An 11,251-nucleotide genomic window follows, 5' to 3' on the forward strand; every position below is an offset into this window, starting at 1 on the left:
TTTCTCTGATTAATAATGACTTGGGCATCTTTTCATATGACTAGAAATAGTTTCTTTCTTCATCTGAAAATTGTCTGTTCATATCCTTTGACCATTTTTTCAATTGGAGAATGGCGTTTTTTTAAATTAGGTTAATTTCTATATTTTGGAAAATGAGGGCCTTTATCAGAACCTTTGACTGAAAAATATTTTCCCAGTTTATTGCTTCCTTCTAATCTTGTCTCATTAGTTTTGTTTTGCAAAACCTTTCAGTTTGGTATAATCGAAATTTTCTATTTTGTGATCGTTGATCTCTGCTCTTTGGTCATAAAAACCTTCCCCTTCCACAGGTCTGGAGGTAAACTATCCTATGTTCCTCTAATTTATTAATAATTTTCATTCTTTATGCCGGTCATGAACCCATTTTTGATTTTATCTTGGTGTCCTAAGTATGGATCAATGCCTAGTTTCTGCCATATTAGTTTCCAATTTTCCCGCAATTTTATCAAACAGTAAGTTCTTATCCCAAAAAGCTGGGATCTTTGGGTTTTCAAAGACTAGGTTGCTATATTTGTTACTTTTTATCCCTTAACCTAACTATTCCATGATCAATAATCTATTCCTTAGCCAATACCAAATAGTTTTGGTAACTGCTGCTCTATAGTATGTTTTAGATCTGGTAAGCAAGCCACCATCATTTGATTTTTTTTTTATTAATTCCCAAAATTCTTGACCTTTTGTTTTCCAATGAACTTTTTGTTATTTTTCTAGGTCATTAAAATAGTTTTTGGGGTCTGATTGGTATAGCGCAAATAAATGATTACTTTAGGTAATATTGTCATCTTTATTATTTTGCTCGCCCTACCCAAAGAGCATTTAATTTTTTCAATTGGTTAGATCAGACTTAATTTGTGTGAAAAGTGGTCTGTAATTTTGCTCATAAAGTTTCTGATTTTCCCCTTGGTAGATAGATTCCAAATATTTTATAATTTATCATGTTCTTTAAAATAATTTCTTTGAATTGACTGTTGGATTTTGTTAGTGATATAAAGAATGCTGATGACTTTTGGGTTTTTTTAACCAACAACTTTGCTAAAGTTTGGATTATTTTCTAATAACTTTTGGAGTCTCTGGGTTCTCTAAGTATCCATCATGTCATGGAAAGAGTAAATTTGGCTTCCTCATTTCTATTCTTTTCCTTTAATCTCTTTCCACTCTTTTGCTATAGCTAGCGTTTCTAATACAATATTAAATAGTAACGGTGATAGTGGCAACCTTTTTCCTCCAGATCTTATTGGGAATGGTTGGTTTGTCTCCATTACATATATGCTTAATGGTTTTAAATAGTGCTTGATTTTTTAAGGAAAAGTCCATTTATTCCCTATCTCTCAAGTGTTTTTTAATAAATGGATTTGGGTTTTTATAAATGCTTTTTTCATCTATTGAGATGATCATATGGTTTTGTTAATTTGGTTATTGACATGGCCAATTTGATAGTTTTCCTAATATTGAACCAGCCTCATTCCTGGTATAAATCCACTTGTCTAGTGTATTATCTTGGAGATGATTTTCTGGTCTTTTGCTAATTCTTATTTAAGATTTTAGCATCAATATTCTGGGAATTGGGTCTATAATTTTCTTTCTCTGTTTTCACCTACCTGGTTTATATCAGTACCATGTCTGTGCATAGAAGGAATTTGGTGGACTCCTTCACCCTATTTTATCAAATAATTTAATAACATTGGGGAAATTGTTCTTTAAATGTTTGAAAATTCCCATGTAACCATCTGGTCCTGGGGATTTTTTTCTTAGGGAGTTTTTAATTCCTGTTCTTTTTTTTTCAAATGGGACTATTCAAGAATTTTTCTTCCTCTTTAGTCTGGAAGTCTTATTTTGGGGTAGTCATCCATTTCCTTAGGTTATCAAATTTATTGGCATAAAGTTGAGCAAAAAATAACTCTTTTTCTTAATTTCCTCTTCATTGGGTTCTCCTTTTTCATTTTAAGACTACTAATTTATTTTTCCTCCTCCTTTTTCTAATCAGATTTACTAAAGGCTTATCTTTTTATTTTTTCATAGGAACAACTCTTGTTTTTAATTATTCATAGTTTTTTTTTTCTTTTTTTAATTTCTCCTTTTAATTTTAAATTTAATTTAGTATTTGATTGGGGTTTTTTTGGTCTTTTTTTTTTTTTTATTGAAGCCCAATTTTTTCTTTTTTTTTCTGTTTTATTCGTAAGCCTCCCTAAGGATATAAAATTCCATTCCGCTTTTCATCCCAAAATTTTTATGATTCTCATTTGTCATTTCTTGGGAAATTATTAATTGTATCTATAATTTGCTCTTCACCCAATCATTCTTTAAGATGAGATTGTTTATTTCCAATTACTTTTGGTCTATTTCCCCCTAACTTTTGTTGAATGTGTTTTATTGCATCATGATCGAAAAAAGCATTTCTATTTCTGCTTTTTGCATTTAATTTACTTTATGTCCTAAATATGGTCAATTTTTGAATAGGTTCCAGATGCTGGAAGAAAATTTCTCCTACTCCATTCAATTTTTCCAAAGATCCCAAATACCTAATTTTTTCTAATATTATTTACTTCTTTAATTTTTTTCTTATTTGTTTTGGTTTGATTTGTCTAATTCTGGAGTCAAGGTTGAGATTCCTCTTTACAGTTTTGTTGTCTTTTCTTTTCCCAACTCTCTTTCCTCCTTTAGGAAGCAGGGCCATACCACTTGGTGCAATTATTTTTATTGATATTGCTTCGTTGTTTATCCCTTTACGGGGGTTTCCTTCCTTATCTCTTTAATTAGATCCCAATTTTTACTTTTGCTTGATCGGAAAGGATGGCTACTTTTTTGATTTCACCAGCAAAGATTTTGTCCAGCCTTTTACCTTTACTCTATATTTCCCCTGCTTTAAATGTTTCTTTAAACAACATATTGTAGGGTTCTGACTTTATCCAGCTCATCTGCCTCCTCTTTTTGGGGATTCCCACACATTTACGTTAAATTACTAAATCTGTATTTCCTGCCATCCAATAACAGTTCTTTTCCCTCCCCCAACCCCCCCTTAACTTTATCCCTTGAACCGATACTTATCCTTTTAAATCCTCCCTCCCCTTTTCTTTCCCCCTTTTCCCTTTTACCTTTTTTCTTTCCTTTTCCCTCCCCGTTTTAATGGGGGAGAATTTTTTCTAAACAAATTCAATTTTTTTCCCTTTGAGCCAACCTGATGAGTAAATTCCCAAAATGTTCCTCCCCTCTCTAAATTCCCTCAGATATGATAAGTTTCCTTAGCCTCTTTTGGGATGTGGTTTCCCTCTTTTATCCCTCCTTCCCACCTTTTCTGCCATCATCCTTTTCCAATCTCTTCCCTTTTTATTTATATCATACTATCAAATTTTGTATTTTTTTGTATATCCACAACAAAATACAATTTCAAAGTTATTTTACCTTTTCTGCATCTCTTTGAGTTTATTCTTGGAATCAAATTTTTTGTTTAGTTTGGCTTCAGAAACAAATGGAATTCATTTGTTTCATTAAACGTCCATCTTCTTCCCTGGAAGAAAATGCTCACTTAGCTGGGTGTTTATTCTTGGCTGCATCCCAAGTTCTTGTGCCTTTGGAATATTACCAGGCCCTTTCCTTTAATGTAGAGGCAGCCAGATCTTGGGTGATCCTTTGGCACCTCGTATTTAAATGGTTTTTTGGCTGCTTGTAAAATTTTTTCCTTAATCTGATGTTCTTTTGCCACAATTTTTGGGGTTTTTTTTTGGGTTTCTTTGGGGTTTGTGATTCTTTCAATCCTATTTTACCTTCTGATTCTAACATCTGGGCGTTTCTTTGTGATTTCTTGTAAAATAGTATCTGCTTTTTTTCATCATGTTTTCGGAAAGTCCAATAATCCTGATTATCTCTTAGATCACCAAGTCTTATTTTTAAGTAGATTCTGTTTTGTTTTTTTATTTTTTTGGTTTTGTTGACTGATTCTTTTGTTCAATCATCTTTTTCAATTTGTTCAGTTTAATTTTTTAAAATTTTTTCTTCATTAGCTTTTTTTATTCTTTCTGTATATGTCAATTAGTTTTAAATTATTGTTTTGGCGGAATTTTTCCATTTCACTAATTTTTTTAGTGAATTATTTTTTCCAATTCACAGATCCTACTTTCTTTTGTGTTCTTTGTCTTTTTCAATTCACGGATCCTACTTTCTTGCCCTTTTTCTTTCCAATTCACAAATCCTACTTTCTTTGAATTCTTTTTTCAATCCAATTTTACTTTCCCAGATTTTTTATTTTTTCCAATTCCCTTTGTTTTCACTTCTGAATTTTTCTTTTCCAATTCTATTTTGGGGTTTTTCCTTTGAAGGCTTCTCTTTCCTTTTCCCCATTTATTTTAACCTCTTTTGAGTTTTTAATGGTCTCTAGGAGCATTAAAGGAGGACAGTCATGCATTTTTTGCTGTTTGGGGTTTTCGGGTTTTTCTGTTTTTCCCAACTGTTGTTCTTTTTCATCTTTTTATTCATGTTTTAAAAACCAGGGTGGTTCCTGGCAAGGGGTTTTAGCTTCCTCTCAGGCAGGGAAAGATGAAACCGTTTCTGGCTCTGAGGTATGGGAGTGCTCTGGGTGAGTTTCCCTTCCCCAGGGTGGTTCAGCCCGACTATCAAACCTTTAGGGCTGGGGATTTCGATTGCTTAGTAGGGCTGAGTGGTTATCGATTGCCTCGGCTGGGAACTGGGTGAAAGTGTCACCCCCGGGCCGGAGCCTCTTTGGGGACTGTGAGATTGGCAGCTGGGCGCTGCAGAACGCAACAGCCACAAACTCTGCCCAGTGTCTCCCTGATGCAAATCGGCCCTGGTCTATGGCCCCAAGCCGAGCCCCCCTGCCGGGTTGGGGCTAACCCGGCTCGCCCTCCCCGGGGATCCAAACCCCCAAGGGCCCGTATCGGGTTGGGGCTTTGCTGAGATCTGCCTTCCCCCGTTTGGGCTCCTCGGAACCTAATTTTCTCCCAGTCTGCGCCCCCCTGGCCCCGAACCAACCTTTTTTTGGCGAGACCAGACGCCTTGGGTTCTACCTTATCTTTTTAAATTGGCACAAGCTATTTTTGAGGCTCGATATAATATTGATAAAGAGGTAAGAGAAACGAAAGGCCGGTTCTTCTCCGCCATCTTGGCTCCCCCCAATGTTTGATTCACTAAATCAAATTATCCTCCCAAGAACCAGCTAGGTGGTATGGTGGATAAAGTGGGTTTGGGATTTAAAACATATTGAGGGGTTCAGCAAGACACTTCCCAGTAGGTGCTCTTGGGCCAGTCATTTAACCTCCATTTGCTTTAGTTTCCTCATTTGTAAAATGAAGGTAATAATAGAATAGAACAGAGGGAGAGAAGAGACAGAGACAGACCTATTGAGAGACAGAGACAGAAAGAGAGGGGGGAAAGAAACAGACAAAGTGTGCACACAAGAGAGAGAACGAAAGAGAAATAAGAAAAAGAGAGAGAAAGAGACAGAGATAGAGAGACAGAGAGGGTGTGCATGAAAGAGAGAGAGAGAGAGAAAGAGAGAGACAGAGAGACAGAGACAGAGAGACAGAAAGACAGAGAGATGAAAGAAAGAGAAAGAGAGGAAGAGAGGGAGAGAATCACTGCAATGTTTAATGGTGAGGAACTTTATACTACAAAATTAATGACAAATTATGATTAAAGGAGAAACTACCTTTCTTTAAAAAATGTTAAAGGTCACTGTTGGTGGTGATGAAGACATCCTTTCTAGAAGGAATGTGCTTCTTCAATTCATGGGCACAGATGCTAAACAACAACGACAAAAACAAACAATAAAAAAGACAAATGTAAGTTGAATCAGTCATACTCAGGCTTAATGAAGATGGAAGGCAGGCCAATGGAGAACACCATGCTGTTTGTATGCTACTTTTCCTCTTGATAGGAATACAAGCAGAATTTGGGAGATGAGAGCAGCATCTGTGTCATAGTCATATTTATATAACACCCACTAAGTGTTAGTCACTGTATGAAGCACTTTACAAATATCTCATTTGATTCACATAACAACCCTGATTTTCACCTATAATGTAACATTAAACATCCATCTCTTCCAGAGAGGACCAGCAGCAATGGAGTTACCCCAAAGTAAAAAGGATGCATGGTTTTCTCTTCTTTCAAACCAATCCTGTGAGACTGAGATAGTAAAATCCCATTGTGCAAACAGCGAAAAAGAGACATAGAAAATAGGCAACTTCTTGAAAAAAAAAGTGTATTATTACCTTTTGTGTGTGTGTTTGTGGGGGAAAAAAATGTATATATAGATGTGTATATAGTGTGTATGCATCACATGAAATCATTCAATCTGGGGGTATTTTTAGAAGTGCCCATAGTTGCCTCCCTTAAATGGGCCTCCCAAAGCCCACTTCTAAGACTTTCTTCTTATTGGCTGAGGCAAATGTCCCGTCCTGCATGATGGACAGGACAGACTAGGTAGAGTTGGCAAGGGAATTTCAGATCTTAGCCTGTCTTCTGTGCAGCATCTTCAATCTTCATGTCTTCTTTGAGCTGGGAGTTGCTTTAGAGCCTTCTGATATTAGCTGCAAGGAGGAAGATGAAAGAGTACAATCTCACCTCAACTTGCTTAAAAAAAAAAAAAAAAAAGATGTAGAGGGCCAGAACTCTGAAAAGGTATACTTAAGACTCAGTATGATTGATGTGATAATGATTCTCTAGTTAAGGATGTCATCACTCTAGTTAAGTATATATACTTAATGTGCTGTGGTGATGTAATGCCACTATAATTAGCACTTGTACAGTAATGGCTACAGCTGTGCATGCTCAGTGTGGTTGTGCATGCTCAATGTGATGGAGTGACATAATTGTACTGAAGTATTTAAAGGGAGTCTCAGAAACAGAAGATTCTCTCTCAGCCGCAGCTCTCAGCCATAGACACAAGAGAAGACGTCAGATTCCAGACTCTACCTTTGACCAGCCACATGGCCCTTCTGTCTCCTTCACTCCTCCTCTAAGACCAAAGACTCAGGCTGATCCTGAGGTTCTCCAGAGAACTAGTCCAGACATTACAGGAAGACATAAAAAGAAATTCCCTCCAGTTTCTCACATGTCTCTTCCCCCAGCTTGGTGCAGCAGATTATGGGATTTTTTTTTTTAACTTGGATAAGATTGGTGATTTCTCTTGGCTGAGCTGAGTTATCTCACTCCCAACAGGAGAAATCCTTCATTCTGTATTGTCTGGGATGTAACCTCCTTATCTGATTCTCTTTTGAATGATTTCAATAAATGGGTTTCTTTGCGCTTCACACTATGTGTTTATGTGCAACTGGTATTTGGTGAGAAAGACATCAAGCCTTGTATATTAATCTTGAGAGTTTTCCTTGTCTCCAATAATAAGGCAAAATAACCACAAGTCAATGACTTTGATAATAGTCCCCAGACTAATCAAATCTACATTAGACATGTAGTTCCTTAAAAGTAACTCTCTCTCTCTCTCTCTCTCTCTCTCTCTCTCTCTCTCTCTCTATATATATATATATATATATATATACATATATATATGTATATATAGATACATGTGTGTATATTATATATATATACTACATATACATATGTATATTCACACACACCCACAATTCCAGACAAGAGGGCCTGTTTTTGCTTTTCCTTTTTATGTCATCAGCACTATGATGCCCAGCACATAGTAGGTACTTAATCAATGGCAGCTGTGTAAGGGATGCTGGTGAAGATGCCCTATAACTGGGGAAATTTCTTAGGGGGTAAGCAAGGCAGGTTGCTCTGTTTCATCTCTCCTGACCATTATAGGTCATTTCAAGTGAACTTGACCCCAATATACGAGGCCTCAAATGACTAACTTCTTCTATAGTTGCACCCCAGATTGGAGGTGGGTTTTAACCTCCCAAGCCTGATAATTTGTTTTTCAGAAGACCTTTTTCTTATTCTTGGAATTGCTAAAGCTTGAATGCATGAGAACATTGGGGAAAGGAAAGTATAGTAATTAGCATCTCTAGCCCTGTGTGAGGTGGAAATCTTGCCTAAATACTATTTTCACCATTTAGCAGATGTATTCAGCAATATAGAAGAGGAGAGCTTTTCAAAGGCCCAGGCAAAGGCTAATAAATTGCCTCTGAATTAGAATGTGTTTTTAATGGTGACATTATGGAAAATTCCAAATACAGAAAGGCCAATCTGATTGCCTCCACCCCAGATTTCAACTTGGTGACTGCCAAATTGGTCTGATTTACCAAGATCTGGGCTTCAGCAAGAAATCATTCCATTAATCACTTAGTCAATCACTATATATTTATTAATCATCTATAATTTTCCAGGCACTGTGCTAAGCTCCAAAGGAAAGAAAAATAATACAAAGGATATTTCCTATTCTCAAGATATATACAGTGAAATATAGGAGACATTGTGCAATTATTGATAGTCAAACAAAATATATATATATATGTGTGTGTATATATATATATATATATATATATATATATATGTAATAAACTGGACAAGATCAACGGAGATAATTAAGGGGTTCCATGAAAGGTTTCATTTAGAAGATAAGATTTTGTCTGCAATTTAAAGGAAGTCAGACAACACAGGAGATGGAAATGAAGAGGGAGAGAATTCCTTTAAAAGGGGACAGATAGGGAAAACACAAGAGCTGAGAGAAGGGATATATAGTATGAAGAACAGCAGAGAGGTCAGTGTCCTAAAATACCCTAGAGTATCTGCAGGTAAAGGAAGAGGAGATTTGAAAGATAAGAGATGAGTAAGCAAATTAAGAGAACAGATCTATGGAGAAGGCAAGAATTTACGACCAAATAAGAGCTAGAGAACATTAAGAAATGCAAAATGGATAAATCTGATTCCATTAAATTAAAAAAAGTTTTGTCTAAATAAAACAACCAAGATTAGAAAGAAGGCAGAGATATGGGAATTGCTTTTTTTACAGCCAATGTTTCTGATGAAGCCATCATTGTTCAAATATATGGATAACTGAGTCAAATTTATAAGAGTGATGAGTCATTGTCTAGTTGATGAATGGTCAAAGAATATGAACAGGTAGTTTTCAGATAAATAAATTAAAGCTATCTATCATCATATGAAAAAATGCTCTAAATCACTATGGACTAGATAAATGTAAATTAAAACAACTGAAGTACAATCTCCCACCTATCAGATTGGTTCATGTGACATAAAGGGAAAATGATCCATTTTGGAGAGGATGTGGGGGACATTAATGTGGCAGGGTGGAGTTCTGAAATAATCCAACCATTCTGGAGAGCAATTTGGAACTATGCACAAAGGACTATCAAATTGTGCATACTCTTTGGTCCAGCAATTTCATTACTAGATCTGTATCCTGAAAAAAATGTAAAAAAGGATCTATTTTGTGGGGGAAAATGTTTATAGCAACTCTTTTTATAGTGGTAAACAATTGAAAATTGAAGGAATGCCCATACATTGAGGAATGACTAAACAAATTCTGTTATATAAATGCAATGGAAGATTATTGTGCTAAGATATGATCGGATGCCCTAGGATGATCCATACCAGGTTTTCCTATGAAATAAACAGAATCACAGAATAAATGAGTGATAGGGTACCTTGGGGACCAATTAGAGCAACTGCTTCCTTTTTCAGAGGGTAAATGAAAGCCCTGGATGTACCTCCCTCTTCCTTTTCTAATTCTGATCCTTCTCTCCCCAACTGCACTTGGAACAATTCAAAGAGTCCCATATCAGAGAAAGAAAATAAAATGAGAAGACTGTATGATCATTAAATATTTTTTCTTTTTGATTTCAATGGCTCCCATGGGTTCAATGATCATTTCTACCCAGATGACTCTCAGTTCTGTATTTCTCAACTTAATCCTTCTGCTTAGCACCCGTCTTGCATCATCAACTACCTTCAGCACAAATCCACCTGGAAATCCCAAAGTCATCTCAAACTCGACATTTATGAGACAGAACTCATTGCTCCCTTCAAACTCTGCCCTCCCTTGAATGTACAACATTCAAGGCAACACTAGCATCCTTTTATTAAAAAAAAAATTAAAATTCAATAAAAATTGAGTCCCTGGACTCATAACTATTTAATATTTGTGTATGTTTACGTATGTATATATGTAGAAATTATTTTAACATAATAAGTACATTATCAAAAGCTGGAGGAAGATACACATATATATTTCTATCTTCTACTAACCTTTAATAATATATGAAATAAAGGAATTCTGGATTTAATAATATTCACATAGGGAGATAATGTTTAAGTCAGTCCCTTGTATCTAAGCAAATACCCCAGTTTTTAAGATCCTGACTTATCCTTTCCATAAATGAGTATTGGCTCTATATACTATAGTGCTTTTTATTCATGCTGCCCTCCCTCTTGTTTCATAGATTTCTCTGATGGTCTTTTCTGAAAACAATTCATCTAACTTAATCACTGGCACCCCACGTTACTCTTGGGCCTTGGTTATTTGTCATTGTATTCCCCCCCATATTCACCTTAAAACTCTTCTATATTAAAAATATGAATTGGTGGCATTGAGGGTGACACTCGAGGATAAGCTTAGAGTTGAATTATTCTGGAAGGTTCAATGTCAATTCATTCATTGGTTTGGTTCTGGATTATTAAGGGGGATTTTGGCTGATTTATACTCTATCTTGTCAGCAGTTGGGGAACCTTGACCACCATTCAAAGTTATCCCTCTACTGTCTTTCAAGTGGTGCTCAATAAATCCCATTGTGTTTTGTTATGTAAAGTTGGACCAAATCCTGATTTATTTTTTTTTAGCCTGTAACTTTAGGCTATATCTGTACTTTTAAAAAATGTATATTTAAAAGCTGAGGGATCAGAAGACAGGTGCAGCCAAAATTGCCCCTCCAAAAAAATGGTAGGTTGTACCAAACAGGAAAAATGTTATACATGAACCCAAAAAAGTATGTGTGCCTTCCACCTAAAAGTCCATCTGAAGATGGGGAATCAGTTAGTAGAGGCCACCAGATGATGAGTTGTTTTAAACACAATAACTCAAGAAACAATCTACTAAAGCAGAAAGGGATAATAATTTAGGATGGAAGGGAAGAGTCCCCTTAACTGCAGAATACTTAGGCCATTAAGCTATTGAAGCATGTATCAGGATAAAGAAGAATACATTTTGGTAGGAAAAATACATGAGGGGCTGCTGACATAGATCGCTGGGATTTTCATCATGATATTTTAA

The sequence above is a fragment of the Sarcophilus harrisii genome, chromosome 3 (genome assembly GCF_902635505.1).
Source record: "Sarcophilus harrisii chromosome 3, mSarHar1.11, whole genome shotgun sequence".
Lineage (NCBI taxonomy): Eukaryota > Metazoa > Chordata > Mammalia > Dasyuromorphia > Dasyuridae > Sarcophilus > Sarcophilus harrisii.